Source organism: Bubalus kerabau, chromosome 21 (genome assembly GCF_029407905.1).
Source record: "Bubalus kerabau isolate K-KA32 ecotype Philippines breed swamp buffalo chromosome 21, PCC_UOA_SB_1v2, whole genome shotgun sequence".
Lineage (NCBI taxonomy): Eukaryota > Metazoa > Chordata > Mammalia > Artiodactyla > Bovidae > Bubalus > Bubalus kerabau.
Genome location: NC_073644.1, coordinates 62,064,627 through 62,083,479, shown reverse-complemented (window position 1 = coordinate 62,083,479; position 18,853 = coordinate 62,064,627). Strand labels below are relative to the sequence as shown.

At 42.2% G+C, this 18,853-nt stretch overlaps 1 long non-coding RNA gene across 15 annotated transcripts in view; it reads left to right on the top strand.

Annotated features, from left to right (window-relative positions):
- LOC129636186 (uncharacterized) overlaps window positions 1–18,853 on the top strand; it is a 169,306-nt gene that overhangs the window by 100,514 nt on the left and 49,939 nt on the right. For 8 of the 15 annotated variants that reach the window (XR_008706755.1, XR_008706778.1, XR_008706766.1 and 5 more), the window contains one exon: window positions 11,267–11,441. The exons of 2 other annotated variants lie outside the window; for them this stretch is intronic. This is a non-coding gene — a long non-coding RNA (uncharacterized LOC129636186). Of the gene's footprint in view, window positions 1–5,882; window positions 6,283–11,266; window positions 11,442–11,658; window positions 13,096–18,853 lie in introns of those variants that run through there. 5 more of the 15 variants (XR_008706749.1, XR_008706751.1, XR_008706753.1 and 2 more) reach the window with 4 other exon arrangements.

Below are 18,853 nucleotides of genomic sequence, written 5' to 3'. Positions count from 1 at the left end.
AAGTCAATTTTTTTTTCTTAAATATTTATTTCCTTTGGAAAAAATGGAATAGCTAAAAGGAAAGCAGAAGGTATTTCTTTAAAATACCTTCAGTTCTATTTTTGTTGTTGGTCAGTCACTCAGTCGTGTCTGATTCTTTGTGACCCCATGGACTGCAGCACGCCAGGCCTCCCTGTCCATCACCAGCTCCCAGAGTTTACTCAAACTCATGTCCATTGAGTCGGTGATGCCATCCAACCATCTCATCCTCTGTCGTCCTCTTCTGCTCCTGCCCTCAATCTTTCCCAGCGTCAGGGTCTTTTCAGTTCTATAGTCATTCTATTTTTCATTTATTGTAGTATAGTTGATGTATTAGGGAAGTTACAGGTGTATAATATAGTGATTCACAATTTTAAAGGTTATATTCCACTTGGTTATTTTAAAATATTGTCTGTTTTCTCCATGTTACACAGTATATCCTTGTAGCTTATTTTATACAACAGTTTGTACCTCTTAATTCCTACCCTTGTATCGCCCCTCCTACCTTCCCTGTCCCCACTGTAACCACTGGTTTGTTCTCTCTGTGAGTCTGCTTCACTTTTGTTATACTCACTAGTTTGTTATTTTTTAGATTCCGCGTATGAGTGGTATCTTATGGTTTTGTCTTTCTCTTTCTGACTTGCTTCACTTAGTATGATAATCTCTAAGTCCATCCATTTGCTGCAAATGGCATTATTTCATTCTTATTTATGGCTGTATAGTATTCCTTAGATGGAGAGAGAGGCACACCTTTATCCATTTATCTGTTGATGGACACAAGTTGCCTCTGTATCTTGGCAGTTGTAAATAATGCTGCTGTGAATATTGGGGGGTGTATTTCTTTTTAATTAGTGTTTCGGGGATTTTTGGATACATACCCAGGAATGGAATTTCTGGAATGTATGGGAGTTCTATTTTTAGTTTGTTGAGAGCCCACCATACTGTTTCTACAGTGGTTACACCTCTTTATGGAGAAGGCAGTGGCACCCACTCCAGTGCTCTTGCCTGGAGAATCCCAGGGACGGGCGAGCCTGGTGGGCTGCAGTCTATGGGGTAGCACAGAGTTGGACACGTCTGAAGCAACTTAGCAGCAGCAGCATACCTCTTTATACTCCCAGCAACAGTTTATGAGGGCTCTCTTTTCTCCTTGTCCTGGCCAGCATTTGTTAGTTTTGCTCTTTTTGACGATGGCCATTCTGATGGGTATCTTGCTGTCGTTCTGATTTGCATTTCCCTGATGCTGGTGATGTTGAGCATCTTTTCCTGCGCCTATTCGCCATCTGCATTTCCTTTTTTGGGAAAATGTCTATTCAGTTTCTGTGCCAGTTTTTTAATTGGTTGTGTCTGTGTTCTCCATGTTTTGTTTGTTTTTTTGATGTGTTTTTTTTTTTATGTTGAGCTGTATGAGCTATCTATATATGTAGTATATTAACCCTTTATCTGTCATATCATTTACAAGTATTTTCTCCCATTCAGTAGGTTCCATTCACTTTGTTTATGGTTTCCTTTTCTGTGTAAAAGCTTGTGGGTTTAATTGGTCCCATTTGTTTATTTTTTGCTTTTAGTTCCTTTGTTTAGGAGATGGATCCAAAAACATACCGCTCTAACTTATGTCAAAGAGTGTTCTACTTATGTTTTCCTCAGAGTTTTCTGGTATCCAACCTTACATTTAGGTCTTTAATCCATTTTGAGTTTATTTCTGTATATGGTGCTAGAGAGTGATGTACTTGCATTTTTCGCATGCAGCTGGCCAGTCTTCCCAGCACCACTTGTTGAAGAGACTGTCTTTTCTCCATTGTATGTTTGCCTTCTTTGTTGTCAATTAATTGGCATAAATGCGTGGGTTTATTTCTGGACTTTCTATTCTGTCCCATTTGATACTCAGTGTTGTGCTTAATAAAATGAGATTTCACGTGTTTCATTATTACAGGCTCATTATTCATTATTAAAGGTTAGAAATTATTTCAGTTCTGGCTTTGTTTTGTTGAGGGGAGGGGTGCATCTCAAACACTGAAATTAAAAGTGATGAGAGACTTAAGGACCTTATTTCTGATGTTTAGGTTAAAAAAAATTGTTTGCATGTTTGAATCCTTCATTTCAACTCCTTTATCTTTTACTGTATAGTAGATGCTTACACAGTGTTTCCTTAGCTAATTCTTTTCAGCAGAATTCACCATGTAAATGTTTATTGTTATCTAAGCTTTTTTAATGACTATTAAAATTTTGGAAAATAAATAAAATCACAGAAAAAAACGATGAGAGAAGCCACTGAGGATTTAACTGGTGTGACAGCCATTCGTGTGAACAAAGCGCTAGGGTGTTTTCCTGCAGTGCTCCTCGTTGCAAACTCAGCATTTTGGTGAGCTTATCTTAATGCATGGCTCCTCTAAGCTGGGTTGGAGAGCGACCTCCCCTCTTCTTCCATGTCTCTCAGAGGACTCTGTGACTGACCACAGAGCTGCAGTGGGGCTTGAAATGGATCCACTGAACTATAAGGCCCGTGGCCAACGTTAAGCTGAGTTCTGTGTGTTTCATGTCCTGGATATATAAAGCTTTCTTCCTTTCCCACTTTGTATTCCTCCTAATACTATTTATATATATTTGTCTTTTTTAGTACATGATAAGAATATATCATTGTCTCCTTGCAGAGCAGAAACTGTTTCTATTCCCACAGTGCCAACTTACCACATTGATTTCAAAGAGAACATATGATCCAACCACCAAAAGCTGACCTAAAAATAGACTTTGCAAACAAACCATTTCCAAGTCAATGGCCTCTAAGGAGTGTGTCTGTGCCCACATGTACACACACCTACGTGGCATCACATAGTATGGTCAGTCTGCATTCCATATAAATACAAGTGTGTATAGTTGATTTTTATAAATAAAATGTATTATTTCTAAAACATCTGTATTCATGTGTGGGCAAAGACAAGACATTTAACCAGTGCTTTGTTAGTTTGATTTTTTTACTTTACCATTCATCCTCTTCATTTTCCTGAGTTCCTTTAAGAAATACATATATTCTTTTATCTGTAGTGTATTGACCTGAGATAGACTGGCAGATGTTTCTCCAACAAAGATGAGTTTACTCAGGATCAGCAGAGAATTGTAACTTGGGGTCTGTAACCATGGCAAGCCATATGCCATGCAGGTCCCAAGATGACAGAGAAAGGGGAACGCTTTCATAGAGGGGAAATGGAAGTGGGGAGGACTGTGGCAAATGAAGAGTCCATGGCTTTTCACTGGCTGAGACCTTGCCAGGAAAGAAGACTTTCTCCTTCCTGTTGGGCTCAGCCATGTCCCAGGGTGTGAGGGCTCCCCCTGCTGGTCTCCTAACTCTATTTGAGATTTCCGTTTATTAATTTTTTTACAAGAAACACAAAGGAAATAAAGCTTTAGAGCACTGGTAAGAGTTCTGATAAGAGTGAAGAGCTGACTCATTTGAAAAGACCCTGATTCTGGGAAAGATTGAAGGCAGGAGGAGAAGGGGACGACAGAGGATGAGATGGTTGGATGGCATCACTGACTTGATGGACATGAGTTTGAGCAAGCTCTGGGAGTTGGTGATGGACAGGGAGGCCTGGTGTGCTGCAGTCCATGGGGTTGCAAACAGTCGGACACGCCTGAGCGACTGAACTGAAGAGGTTGTTTGGCTCAGAGTAAGTGTAAGTGAAATGTAGATAAACGCTCTCCTAATGATAACTTAGTTTGCTGTTGTTTAGAGTTGATTTCATTTCCTTTTTTTTTAATTTTATTTTATTTTTAAACTTTACATAATTGTATTAGTTTTGCCAAATATCAAAATGAGATTTCATTTCCTGATAGATTTGAAGGGATATGTAACTTTGATTTGGGGGTTTTAAGAAGGTGGTGGTAGGAGTTCTAGTTTTCACTAGAACTTGACTTTAGGAACAAAGTTATCAGTGGTTCCCTTGTCCTGGAAACGGCTATGTAATAAATTGTACTCATGCATTTCCTGACATTTATCTTAAATAGAAATTCCTGCATTAAAGGAATGTGGATATGCCTTCAGTAGTTACTTCATTCAGAATTTTACTGAGCACCAACTTTATCCAAACACTGTCTCAGACTCTGAGAACACAGGATGAATGGACTGTAGTTCCTCCTCTCAGGAAACTGTCTTTGCTGAAGAGCCTATTCCTACAGGTTAAGCTGCGGGTGCTGTTGGCGCTGGTGTGGGCATGCACGCTGTGTTCTACCTGCCTTATTTAATTATGAGGATTCTTGTAGCATTTTTCAATGCAAATAGATCCTAGGGAAAAAGAGTTCTGAAAAGTGAAGAGTCCCAGTACTACTCCCAAGGCACCATAAGGGAGGCAGTCTTGGAGAACAGAAAGTACCCGGGGCTTTAAAGCCATTCAGACCTCGGCTGAAACCTCCAGCCTAGCATGTTTCAACTCTCAAGCTCTGGGCTTTGCCAGTGACCTGAAGATGATAAAAACTGCCTCTCAGTGGTGTGCTAAAGATCTGAGATCTTTTGGGTAAAGTGTCTGGCTTCTGGTCAGCACTTACTACTTGCCTGGGTTCGTTTGAATATGGTCGTAAATTAATGTTATCAACAGTTTAGTATGGGAGAGCCAGCCTGCCATTGTGTTCAAGAGCCCTTTTCTGGAACCCACCTGCCTGGGTTCCACTTCTGGTCCTGCCATGCTCTACTTTATTTAATTGTGGGGAATCTCTCTGGGCCACTGCTTTCCCATTGGCAATTTAAATAAAGGGTCAGTTCAGTTTAGTCACTCAGTCAAGTACGACTCTTTGTGACCCCATGGACTGCAGCACGCCAAGCTTCCCTATCTGTCACCAACTCCCAGAGCTTACTCGAATTCATGTCCATTGAGTCAGTGATGCCATCCAACCATCTCATCCTCTGTCATCCCCTTCTCCTCCTGCCTTCAATCTTTCCCAGCATCAGGGTCTTTTCAAATGAGTCAGCCCTTCACATCAGGTGGCCAAAGTATTGGAGCTTCAGCTTCAGCATCAGTCCTTCGAATGAATATTCAGGACTGATTTCCTTTAGGATGGACTGGTTGGAACTCCTTGCAGTCCAAGGGACTCTCAAGAGTCTTCTCCAACACCACAGTTCAAAAGCATCAGTGCTTCGGCGCTCAGCTTTGTTTATAGTCCAACTCTCACATCCACATAAGACCACTGGAAAAACCATAGCTTTGACTAGATGAACCTTGTGGGAAAAGTAATATCTCTGCTTTTTAATATGCTGTCTAGGTTGATCATAACTTTTCTTCCAAGGAACAAGCATCTTTTAAATTCATGGCTGCAGTCACCATCCGCAGTGATTTTGGAGCCCAGAAAAATAAATTCTGTAACTGTTTCCATTGTTTCCCCATCTATTTGCCATGAAGTGATGGGACCAGATGCCGTGATCTTAGTTTTCTGAATGTTGAGCTTTAAGCCAACTTTTTCACTCTCCACTTTCACTTTCATCAAGAGGCTTTTGAGTTCCTCTTCACTTTCTGCCATAAGGGTGGTGTCATCTGCATATCTGAGGTTATTGATATTTCTCCTGGAAATCTTGTTTCCAGTTTGTGCTTCATCCAGCCCAGTGTTTCTCATGATATACTCTGCATATAAGTTAAATAAGTAGGGTGACAATATACAGCTTTGACATACTCCTTTCCCGATTTGGAACCAGTCTGTTGTTCCATGTCTAGTTCTAACTGTTGCTTCCTGACCTAAATACAGATTTCTGAGGAGGTAGATCAGGTGGTCTGGTATTCCCATCTCTTTCAGAATTTTCCACAGTTTATTGTGATCCACACAGTCAAAGGCTTTGGCATAGTCAATAAAGCAGAAGTATGTTTTTCTGGTATTCTCTTTTTCAGTGATCCAGCGGATGTTGGCAATTTGATCTCTGGTTCCTACACCTTTTCTAAAACCACCTTGAACATCTGGAAGTTCACAGTTCATGTATTGCTGAAGCCTGGCTTGGAGAATTTTGAGCATTACTTTGCTGGCATGTAAGATGAGTGCAATTGTGCGGTAGTTTGAGCATTTTTTGGCATTGCCTTTCTTTGGGATTGGAATGAAAACTGACCTTTTCCAGTCCTGTGGCCACTGCTGAGTTTTCCAAATTTGCTGGCATATTGAGTGCAGCACTTTCACAGCATCATCTTTCAGGATTTGAAATAACTCAACTGGAATTCCATCACCTCCACTAGATTTGTTCGTAATGATGCTTTCTAAGGCCCACCTGACTTCCCATTCCAGGATGTCTGGCTCTAGGTGAGTGATCTCACCATCGTGGTTATCTGGGTCATGAAGATCTTTTTTGTATAGTTCTTCCGTGTATTCTTGCCACCTCTTCTTAATATCTTCTATTTCTTTTAGGTCCATACCATTTCTGCCTTTATTTAAATAAAGAGTAAGTTAGTGTTAATAATACAATGTTAAGAATAGTTCCTGGTATGTACTAATTACTATATGAGTTTTGTTAAAATTAGATAACACTAGCTTTGATTCTATGGAATCTACACTTATTAAATTAGACAAAAGCTTTCAAGATTTGGGAGACATTTTTATCCATTTTTCAATAATGAGATGACAGTGATAATATTAAAGCAAACTGCTAACTAGATTATCTCCAGCCATGTGTTTGATGTGTCTCAGTAAAAAAGATCACTAAGTGGACTAAGAAGATTTTGTGAAATAATTTTACTTTCATTCGTGTTTTGGGTGCTGTTCTTTGTTTATTTTTTTGTTGCTAAATAACTTTAAGCTTGCATGTACATTGTATGCGTGCTTAGTCGCTCAGTCATGTCTGACTCTTTGCAACCCCATGGACTATAGCCAGCCAGGCTCCTCTGTCCATGGAATTTTCCTGACGAGAATAGTGGAGTGGGTTGCCATTTCCTTCTGCAGGGGGTCTTTCTGGCCCAGGGATCGAACCCCGTTCTGCCTTGTAGCCCAGACACATTAGGGGAACACCAAATCAGGCTTGCCTAGCCTCCCTTCTCCCTGGGGTCAGCAAGGCCTCGGGTGGGAGGGCTGTGTATCTGGGAAGTACAGATTTTCGGCATTTAGAGATGATTTATTTCAACCATCACATTTCATTGCTAGGGTAATAAAATCCCAGGGTGATTAATTCTCTCGTTTGCCACCTTGGAAATGTCTGAAGGTGAGAGATGTTGGAATTAATGGTTAAAATGTAACTTTTAAAATTACCATGGTGTGAGTCAGGATTTCCATAACCTGTTTTGCTCATTATTACCAATACTGTCAGGCTGAACGTAGTTTCACAAGCAGACTCACCAACATGAGTCATGTGGAATCAGCAGTGACATTTCTAGCAACGGAGTCTCAGCTGCCATCATGGTCAGAGAGCCAGATGTCACCATTGCTACATTGCTAAAGTTATGTGGGAGTGTAGTGGCGCCCACTCAGTACTCCTGCCTGGAAAACCCCATGGACGGAGGAGCCTGGTGGGCTGCAGTCCATGGGGTCATGAAGAGTTGGACACGACTGAGCGACTTCACTTTGACTTTTCACTTTCATGCATTGGAGAAGGAAATGGCAACCCACTCCAGTGTTCTTGCCTGGAGAATCCCAGGGATGGGGGAGCCTGGTGGGCTGCCGTCTATGGGGTTGCACAGAGTCAGACACGACTGAAGCGACTTAGCAGCAGCAGCAGCAGTGAGATTGTCTGGATGTTATTCAGGCCAAGGAGAGTCTTATCTTACTAGTGTCAGTACTGCAGATGTCAAAAGCCAAATTTATGTGATTTTTCCTCCCAAGATTTTAGAAATATTATTTAAAACATCAGTAAATTACCATATATTCTAAGAAACATTTGGAAAAGATAGTATTTGTGATACACATTGTCTACTCTTAAAATTTTGTCTGTTTTCTAACAGTGACTATTTGATATTTCATTTTGTTATATATCATTAAACAAGGTAACATTAAATAACTATCTTTTGATATTTAACTAATTTCATCTCTCTCACACTACTCTTTAAATGATCAGATCAGATCAGTCACTCAGTTGTGTCCGATTCTTGGCGACCCCATGAATCGCAGCACGCCAGGCCTCCCTGTCCATCACCAACTCCCAGAGTTCACTCAGACTCACGTCCATCGAGTCAGAGATGCCATCCAGCCATCTCATCCTCTGTCATCCCCTTCTCCTCTTGCCCCCAATCCCTCCCAGCATCAGTCTTTTCCAATGAGTCAACTCTTCACATGAGGTGGCCAAAGTACTGGAGTTTCAGCTTTAGCATCATTCCTTCCAAAGAAATCCCAGGGCTGATCTCCTTCAGAATGGACTGGTTGGATCTCCTTGCAGTCCAAGGGACTCTCAAGAGTCTTCTCCAACACCACAGTTCAAAAGCATCAATTCTTTGGCGCTCAGCCTTCTTCACAGTCCAACTCTCAAATCCATACATGACCACAGGAAAAACCATAGCCTTGACTAGACGAACCTTTGTTGGCAAAGTAATGTCTCTGCTTTTGAATATGCTATCTAGGTTGGTCATAACTTTCCTTCCAAGGAGTAAGCGTCTTTTAATTTCATGGCTGCATGATACTGATAAATAATTAGGGTTGCCAGAAAAAAATACAGTTGTTCAGTCAATTTAATTTCATATTAACAAAAAGAATATTTATACTATAAAATGATTCACTGTTTATCTGAATATCAAATTGAACTGGGAGTTAAATGTTTTTATTTGCTAACTCAGACAATCCTGTAAGTGTTGTCCCAAGTCCAAGAAGACAACTGAAATCTGTAGTTTAAAAGTCTAACACCCATTTCAGGACAGAGTTAATAATCATTATTTTTGTGAAATATCCTTGATCCCTTCAGGAAGATTCGGGCCTGTCTTTAGCATCCATGTATCTTTAATATACCCAATCCAGAGCATGTATCAGTGTGCTACCATTTGTCTTTACATCTCTCATATTCTAACCTATGAGAGTAGGGGTCTGTTTTCCTCAACCTCGAGTCACCAGAGTCTAGCTCTGTGCCTGACAGGTTAAAGCAGATAACTCATGAATAATGAAGGCTCTTTGGTGCCCAGCCCGCAACCTCCTACTGAGCTCCAGAGCCACGGACATCCAAGGAACCTTAGGTCGTCCATCGGCTCTTCCAGTTCAGCATATCCAAAACGTACCTTGTCATCTTTTTGTGAGATCTGATCCCATCCCTCCAGCTTCTACCCTGGTCAGTGGCAGCGCTGTTCAGGCCGTCAGCCAGGCAGCCACCCTGGAAGCCCGGTGAGGTGTGCCCCTTGCCACTCCTGTTCCTTCATCTGTTCAGTGAGTAAGATCTTAAAGGTTCTCCTTTAAGATGTCTCGTACTCAGCTTTCCTTTCCAACCTCATTGTGAAATAACGGGGAAGAATAGCAGCATCAAAGACCAAGTGGAACTGGAATTCAGAAATAATAAATTACTTCTGAATATAAGCGTTCTGACTTCAGTATCTATATGTAGTTCTAAAACAAACAACCCCCAAATATCGGATGCCCAGTTTCAAAAGAGAAGAACCTTTTACAGGGCTTCCCCAGTGGCTTAGCAGTAAAGAATCCCCCGGCAATGCAAGAGATGGGGGTTCAATCCCAGGGTCAGGAAGATCCCCTGGAGAAGGAAATGGCAACTCTCTCCAGTGTTCTTGCCTGGAGAATCCCATGGACAGAGGAGCCCGGTGGGCTACAGTCCATGGGGGTTGCAAGAGAGTCGGACACAACTGAGCGATTAAACAACAAATTTATTATGTAAAAAATAGTAGAATTTTTGGTTAAAGTCTAAAATACTCTATAGAGGAATATAATTTTATTTATAGACAGTGGTTGTACCTACAGAGTAACCGGATGTAAGGGATCTGACTTCTGTCCTGTTTCCATAACTATTTTGAGTAGTTATTGTCCTTACAGAGGATCACGGGACTTGTTCTCAGCCACACAGGAGTGGCAGAGTACAAGTATGGTGGGGTCTTCTATAGCCTAAGCTAGTGCTTTGCCAAATATGTGTCTGATGTTGCCCTTTTTTTTTTTTTAATTCTGAGTTTGTTTACTGTTCCACAAATAACCTTGTTAAGAAGGAGATTATCATCTCTGTTTTTAAAATCAGTTTTATAATCACATAATCTTAAGTACACACACGCAATGTCTCCTCTAATATCATCTGAAAAATGCCATAAGAACTGTCTACGTTTTTTTCTGCTTATTAACTAGCTGTCTCCCAGGAAGAAAGGTATGGGATTTAGAATGAAGAGGCATGGAATTCATACTCCAATCTGGCTCCTTTCTGGCTGTTTGGCATTACATAACTTCTCTGACCTAATGCTCAGTTTATTTATAATGTGACAGAATAAGACCTATTTCTTATGCCTACTCTGTACCCAGCAATGTTGGTTTAGCTTCCTTTTTGTTATTGTGGCTTAGTAGCTAAGTCATGTCTGACTCTTTGCAACCCATGGGCTGTAGCCCACCAGACTCCTCTGTCCATGGGATTCTCCAGGCAAGAATACTGGGGTGGGTTGCCATGCCTTCCTCCAGGAGATCTTTTCGACCCAGGGATCTCACCGCTGTCTCCTCCACTGGCAGTTGAATTCTTTACACTGAGCCACCTGGGAAGCCCACCTTCCTTTTACCATTCTTTAAATGTTAGATGAGTTACTCACATGAATAAAACTACTTTTTTCTCTCTGTTTAGCCTAAGTTATTTAATATTAGAATTATCTTTTTAAAAAGTAAATGGTCACTGCTGACCTTCCCAGGTTGCTCAGCTGGTAAAGAATCCATCTGCAATGCAGAAGAGAGACCCGTGTTCGATCCCTGGGTTGGGAAGATCCCCTGGAGAAAGAAATGGCAACCCACTCCAGTATTCTTGCCTGGAGAATCCCATGGACAGAGGAGCCTGGCGGGCTGCAGTCCAGAGGGTCTCAGAGCCAGACACGACGGAGCAGCTAAGCGCAGCACAGCACGTGGTCACTGCTCTCTGGTGATTTGATCTCGGACACCTGGGCGCACAGCACAGGCACTGCAACGCTGATCTGTGAGGCTTTTACTGCGCCCTAAGTAGAGTGTAAGTTTAAAAATGCTGTTTTAGTGAATCAACTGACTGTATCATCACATTACGTTACGCTCATGTGTTTCCTGAAAAAGTTGCGCAGATCCCGGCTCTGTGCTCGTCCCAGGCTAGGAATGCGCACTGGATTTGAATAATTACCTTCATGCCTAGAATTAATTGTTCTTTTTTCATGTCTGCTAGGTCTTTGCAAATTAAGATTCTTTGTGTCAGAAGCTTTGTGACCTGCCAGTGTGTGGATTCACTTCATCCGGCCTGAAATAGAAATGCCTCAAAAGAGAAGCGCTTCCACATCAATATTTTTTTTTCTGGGAAATTAAATCTTCTGTAATATTTGCACTTCTGTAATTGAGTGAAGGTAGGAATCTTTTCTAAAATTACTGTGATGAATTCAGTACATACAGAGAAGGTTTAAATACATTACGGCGAGTACTTTGTACTATGCAGCTCGAGAAATGGAACAGTACTAATGACTTCGAGCGCCAGGTGCCCCCTGCTCTGTCAGGCTCCTCGGCCCTTTCACAGTCCAGAATCTGGCATTTATCATGCCCTATGTTCTTTCTTGGGCTTTCCAGGTGACGCTCGTGATAAAGAAACTGCCTGCCAATGCAGGAGACCTGGGTTCAGTCCCTGGGTCAGGAAGATCCCCTGGAGGAGGTCATGGCAACCCACTCCAGTGTTCTTGCCTGGAGAATCCCGTGGACGGAGGAGCCTGGCTGGCTACAGTCCATGGGGTCGCAAAGAGTTGGGCATGACTGAAGCGACTTAGCACGCACACTCGCACGCATGCACATGTTCTTTCTTACGTAGGTTTTTACTATATAGGTTTGCATTCTTAGGTGACTCATGCAGCTTGGATTTGCACGTTTTTAAACTTTATGCAAATAATATCATGTTCTGCTCTTATGCTCCTTCTCTTCCTGCTCAGTTTAGTGAGACCCGTCTGTGCTAACGCATGGATCTCCAGTCCACTTACTTTCACTGGTATTATAAGTTTGTCATTATTCACTTGAGGGATAATTAGGTTGTTTGGGGATTTGTTTTTTCAATCCCAGAAATGACTGCCTTGAACACACCTTGTTTATCTCTTTGTACACAGGTGTGAATTGTGTTTGTATACATACAAGTGGAATTTCTGGGGCATGGAGTCTTCAACCTCCATGATACATTGCAAAACTACTCACCAGTAGCAGTTTACACTGGCCAGCAGAGGAGGAGAATTCCCTTTGCTGCACATCCTCTCCCATCTGTGATTTTATATGGCTTTTGAATGTGTAGTAGGATCATCTAGTGGCTTTATTTGCATTTCTTAGATTCTTTACCATCCGGGCCACCAGGGAAGCCCTCTTAGATTACTAAGGACTTTAAAATATTTTACTTGTTTTTATCAGTCATTTCCAATTTCTCTTCTCAGAATGGCTTTCTCCCCCCAGATTACTCCTTGTGATGCCTGATGTTATGTTGGTTTGTCTGGGCTCAGGGAAGCCCAGACAGCTGATAAACGTTATTTCTGGCCGTGCCTGTAAGTGTGTTTGTGTAGTGAAAGTCGCTCAGCCGTGTCTGACTCTTTGCAACCCCATGGACTATACAGTCCATGGAATTCTCCAGACCAGAATCCTGGAGTGGATAGGCTTTCCCTTCTCCAGGGGATCTTCCCAACCCAGGGATCGGACCCAGGTCTCCCACATTGCAGGCGGATTCTTTACCAGCTTAGCCACAAGGGACTCAGAATGTGACTGTGTTTGGACATAAGGTCTTTAAAGAGGTAACTCAGTTAAAATTAGGTCATTACAGTGGGCCCTAATCCAGCTGATTGGTATCCTTATAAGAAGAGAAAACTTGGACACATGGAAAGACACCGGGGTTGGAAGCTCACAGAGACGGTGCCAGGACGCAGTGAGAGGGGCCCACCTGCAAGCCGAGAGAGAGACTCAGAAGGAACCAGTCCTCTTGACACTTTAATCTTGGACTTCTAGCCTCCAAACTGGGAGGAATAAATTTCTGCTGTCTAAGCTCCCTAGTCTGTTACAGTTTCTTATGGGCAGCCCCAGCAAACTAAGAGAGTCAGAAATGGTGTTTGTAATGATAGACACTTGTTGCGACCCATGGTGGGACAAGCAGATTCCATTCCTGGGTTTGAAAATGTCCTTAGAGTTGCATTGAGAGAACAACCAGGTGGAGGGGACTCGTTTGGCAGGGAGGTTGAGAGGAAAGTCCATCGTGTTGCTTTCTGAAAGTCATGAGCATTTTGTATTTCTGTCCTTGCCATGGGTTAGTTTTCCAGCTACTCTGTGAACAGGTACAGTAAAAATGTGTTTCCACTAAAAGTCTTTTGCTCAATGGAGAGTCAGAATCAGTTTCTTCCAACTGAACTGAAGACATACACTGAAGACGCCCAAGCAAAGTTTATTTAAAGATGATAAGCATGGGGAAATGTTTTGGTAAATAACTCTTCTTGAGTTGGACTTGAAATAGAAAATTTTCAAGTGGGACTGTTTAATAACAAATGTGTCATCAAAATCCTCCCTCTTTCTGAACAAGAAATCATTTCTGGCTATGTGGGGTTTAATTTGAATCCTCTTGTTGTTTAGACACTAAATCATGTCCAACTCATTGTGACCCTGTGGACTGTAGCACACCAGGCTCCCCTGTCCTTCACTATCTCCCAGAGTTCGCTCACATTTATGCCCATTGATTTGGTGATGCTATCTAATCATCTCATCCTCTGTCACCCCCTTCTCCTTTTGTCCTCAACTTTCTAACATCACGGTCTTTTTTAATGAGGCAGCTCTTCACATTAGGCAGCCAAAATGCTAGAGCTTCAGCTTCAGCATCAGTCTTTCCAGTGAATATTCAGGGTTGATTTCCTTTAGGATTGACTGGCTTGATCTCCTTGCTGTTCTCGGGACTCTCAAGAGTCTTCTCCAGCACCACAGTTCTAAAGCATCAGTTCTTCAGCGCTCAGCCTTCTTTTATGGTCCAACTCTCACATCCATACGTGACTACTGAAAAACCATAGTTTTGACTATACAGACCTTTGTCGGCAAAGTGATGTCTCTGCTTTTTCATACTCTTTCTAAGTTTGCCTTTAGCAGGACTTCTTTGTCACTAGAGTACGCCTTGCAGGGCATGGTAGCCATAAGTGATTCAACAGGTAGCTTCTTTGGAGAGTCCATCAGAAGAATGATGTGTTTAATTGTCCCCTGTGATCCCTATGAGTCCTCCACTTTCCTTCCCCCTTTTCTGTGTTTGGAATATCAATAAGTACATGAACTTGACCTAGGAACCATAAGTTCACATGCTTCTGCAATGAGGAGAGAGCTGGGTGAGGAGTTGGACTAAGGTCTGCAACTGCTGTTTTAACTCACTTGAAATAGAATCCTTTCTTGGCTTATATATCTCTTGTATTGTTCAGATATGCAGCTGTAACTGAGTTTCAGAGATGTATTATATATAAAAGCCTGTGCTTTCTCCAAAAAAACAATTTTTTTTGTTGACTTATGTGGACAGTTAGATAGATATTTCTAGACTGAGTCATTTTTATTTATAATACCAGGCATCATTTATAAAACTGGGACAAAAACTGATTATCACATCCCTATGGTTGTTCTTAGATTTTCTTCCTTTACAAGATCCACAGTTAGTTATCAATTTTCCTTAAAAAGTGATCTATGTAAGTATTACTTTAGAATTATATTTTTTTAGTAAGGCTCATGGGGGAGATTTTAACAAAGAGCGAAGCTTTATTTTAAATAAACATATAGACCTTGGTTAAGATATATTTTTAAAATTGCCCTTTGCTATCAGCTGACCAACATGGCCTCATGCTCCCTTCCTTTGACAAAATTAGCCAAGCTTCTTCTTGACTTTAGGCACCCGCCCTCTCTTTTCTTAGAGTATTTATTTAGGAAACATGTAGTCATAAATTCTTTCTCTGATCCATTTGAAATTAATAAATGTTTAAAAAAAAAAAAAAAACAACCTTTTGCCACAAGGAATGTCTTTCTTAGGCACCTGTGAACCATTCTTTTGAAATGTAATCTGGCCATGCTTCTCATTATAAAACCATGAAGACGGGAACATTTACTTTGCCTTTGTTGCCTGATTCTCTCACCTTTTCTCCAATTATCTTCTCCTTCACTTGAACAATCCGCTCCCATAGCCACACCTTGGATCTCGTCATCACAAATACTGTTCCACTTTCAAAATCACTGATTCAATCAGCTTTCCCCCTGACCACATCTCTTCTCTGGCTCCTTCCAGCTTGCTTGCCCCAATAACTCCCTTGTAATCATCCTCCACCCTTTCTGAGCCATCAGGCCACTGACCTGTTTCTTACCAATTCCCGTGTTACACTCCGTCATTTCTCACCTGATCTGATCAGAAGCCATGACCTCCAGTTGCAGCGTCACGCCTGTTGGAATCCTAAGCCTTTCTGTCGTCTCCTCACCCAGTCCTGCTGGATTAGCTCTTCACTCTCCTCCGTGCCCGAGCGCAGTTGTCATTTTCTGAATGCTTCTGGACAAAGTCCATGAAAAGGAGTATTAGTTCCAGTATTTTCAGCTTCCACTGGCTTGTAATGGACTTTTCACTCTCTTGACAACCCAACTGAAGTACTATTTAATGTATCCTCCGATCTCCAAAATGACTGTTTCTAACTTTCTTTATCCTCTGGAACATTCCAAATTCCACAGTCCATCCTACTCTGTATTCTTAGCAGTTTTATCTAGCTCTACTTTTCAGAAAAAAAATAGAAGGCATCAGATAGAAACTCCTTTATTCTCCACATCAAATATACGTACCTACTTAGACCTGATTTCACCCTCTCATTCCCTTCTACTGAAATATGTGAGTTAAAGTATGCAAATAATACCCTTGAACATTTTTAAGCACCTTTATTCTATACAAGAAGCTACAATACTTATACAGTTTGAGTTTAGCCTATGCATACACCCATGAACCGGTCACCACGGTCAAGGTGACAGGCACTTCCATCGCCTCCAAAGGTGCCCTCGTACACCCATGAACTGGTCACCGCGGTCAAGGTGACAGGCACGTCCATCGCCTCCAAAGGTGCCCTCATACACCCATGAACTGGTCACCGCGGTCAAGGTGACAGGCACTTCCATCGCCTCCAAAGGCGCCCTCGTACACCCATGAACCGGTCACCGCGGTCAAGGTGACAGGCACTTCCATTGCCTCCAAAGGTGCCCTCGTACACCCATGAACCGGTCACCGCCGTCAAGGTGACAGGCACTTCCATCGCCTCCAAAGGTGCCCTCGTACACCCATGAACCGGTCACCGCGGTCAAGGTGACAGGCACTTCCATCGCCTCCAAAGGTGCCCTCGTACACCCATGAACTGGTCACCGCGGTCAAGGCGACAGGCACTTCCATCGCCTCCAAAGGTGCCCTCTGCCATGTTGTGTGTGTGTGTGGCAATAACACAGCATGAGATCCATGCTCCTCACAAATTTAAGTACCCAATGCAGTATTGTTGGCTACAGGTACTGTGTCACACATTAGATCTCTAGAAATTATCCATCTTGCATAACTGAAGCTTCATAGCCGTTGAACAGCAACTCTGCATTCCCTCCTCCCCCAGTCCCTGGCAACCACCATTCTCTTCTTTGTGTCTATGAGTTTGAGTATTTTGATACTTCATATAAGTGGAACCATGCAGTATTTTTTCTGTGAGTGGCTTGTTTCACTTGGCATAATGCTCTCCATGTTCATCCTTGTTGTCACATACAGCAGGATTCCCTTCTTTTTGAAAGCTGGATCGCATTTCATTGTGCACACTTCTCCATCCATTCATCCCCCAAGCCTGTTCTCCACACCCATCCTCCTTCTCGGCCTCTCTGCCCCACTTCACTGGCTGCCTCCTGTTTTTTAAACACACCCCAGGCGTGCTCACAGCTCCACACGTCTGCATTCTCGGATCCATCTTCCTGGAGCATTCTTACCCCGTCTGTTTGCATGGTCCCGCTGCCTTGCTCCTTGGGGTCTGAGCTCAGGGAGCACCTCAGCAAAGTCTTCCCTGGCTGTCTTATTTAAAATTGCACCCCCTTCCATCATACACACCGTATTCCCCCACTTCACTTTTCTTTCTTCTGGCAAACTACATATTCTGGCCATTTATTTATTTACTATTTGCCTTTTTAAATGAGAAAGTTAGGCCAGTGGAGATGGGGGTATTTTTGCTCACTGCTGCTATACCTCTAGCACGTGAAGCGGGCTCAGTGAGCGCCGAGCCATTAAGTGAAAGAAGCACACCTGGCAGTTTCTTCTTATGTAAAAAAAAGAAATCCAAAGAGTCACATGACTGAGAAGAAAGTGAGGAAACCCAGGTATCAAATGTAGAACACTCCTTGTTCAGAAATGATGCTTTAGCCAACACTTTATTCAAATCGAAGTTGGCTTATAGATAAAACCTATAACTTTTGTAGGTAACTTAATAATCTAGCCTAAGAATCTATTAACTTATAGATAGTGCAAACATTAAAAAAGAAGTCTTAGCACTGTACACTCACTTATTTATCCCTAAGGCAACCCTGAGACAGTGAGTGATTTTGAAGATTTTTATTAATATTTCAAGTGATAAAAGAGAATGGTCAGAAATGCTTAGGGACTAAATGCAGTTTCATGCATCCTGATTCCTTAAAAACTAGCAATCCACATAGGATTCGTAATACAAATCTTAGTGAGTCAGAAAATTTGGTCTACCAGAACACTTGATGCCTGCATTCAGAATTATTTACCAAGTGCCTAAGAAATGCCAAAGTCTTAGGTAAGGGTGTTGTGATACAGAGGTGGTGGGCATGCTCTCTGCCTGGGAGGGGTGTGTGCGTGTGTTAGTCACTCAGTCGTGTCTGACTCTTTGCAACCCCATGGACTGTAGCCCACCAGGCTCCTCTGTCCATGGGATTCTCCAGGCAAGAATACTGGAGTGGGTTGCAATTTCCTTCTCCAGGGGATCTTCCTGACCCAGGGGTTGAACCCTTGTCTCTTGTGTCTCCTGCATTGGCAGGTGGATTTTTTTACCACTGCACCACTTGGAAGCCCTGTGAGGGGTGAGCCATCTGTAATTAAGAAAGTTTACTTTATTTTACTTGTTACCTCATCCTCTGTGTTGGAGATTGATAACCTTGTGTACCTGTCAAACAGACTCTTATATTTACGAAAAGCATGTATTTTCTCTTTCTCAAGAGCACTACTTCCTAGTAGAGGATATTCTCAACTAAAAAGTGACTGTTTCTAAACATGCAGCATTGTTGTTTAGCGCCTCAGTCGTGTCTGACTCCTTGTGGCCCCAGGGACTGTGACCCGCCAGGATCCTCTGTCCATGGGATTCTCCAGACAAGAATACTGGAGTGGGATATTCCTGACCATTTCCTTCTCCAGGGGATATTCCTAACCCAGGGGTCGAACCCATGTCTCCTGCACTGTAGCAGATTCTTTACCACTGACCCAATGAGGAAGCCCCAAATATGCAATACCCTCTGCTTATTTACATGTGGCCTCTGCAACTATGACTTTTCATCTGTGGCCTCTATATCTGCTTTTTTCCTGTATCTAACATTATTTCTTCTTTTTAAAAAATATAGCAATAATATTTCTTTGCTGTGGAACAGTGGCCCTGATTGGCATAGGTCATGTTGCTTAGAGCATCAAACTGGAGTGTTGATGAGATAATTTATCTGACAGGTTTCTTCCCAATGTGGGGTTTATCTTATGAACATAATTACATTAATTTCCTTTGTTAAGTCA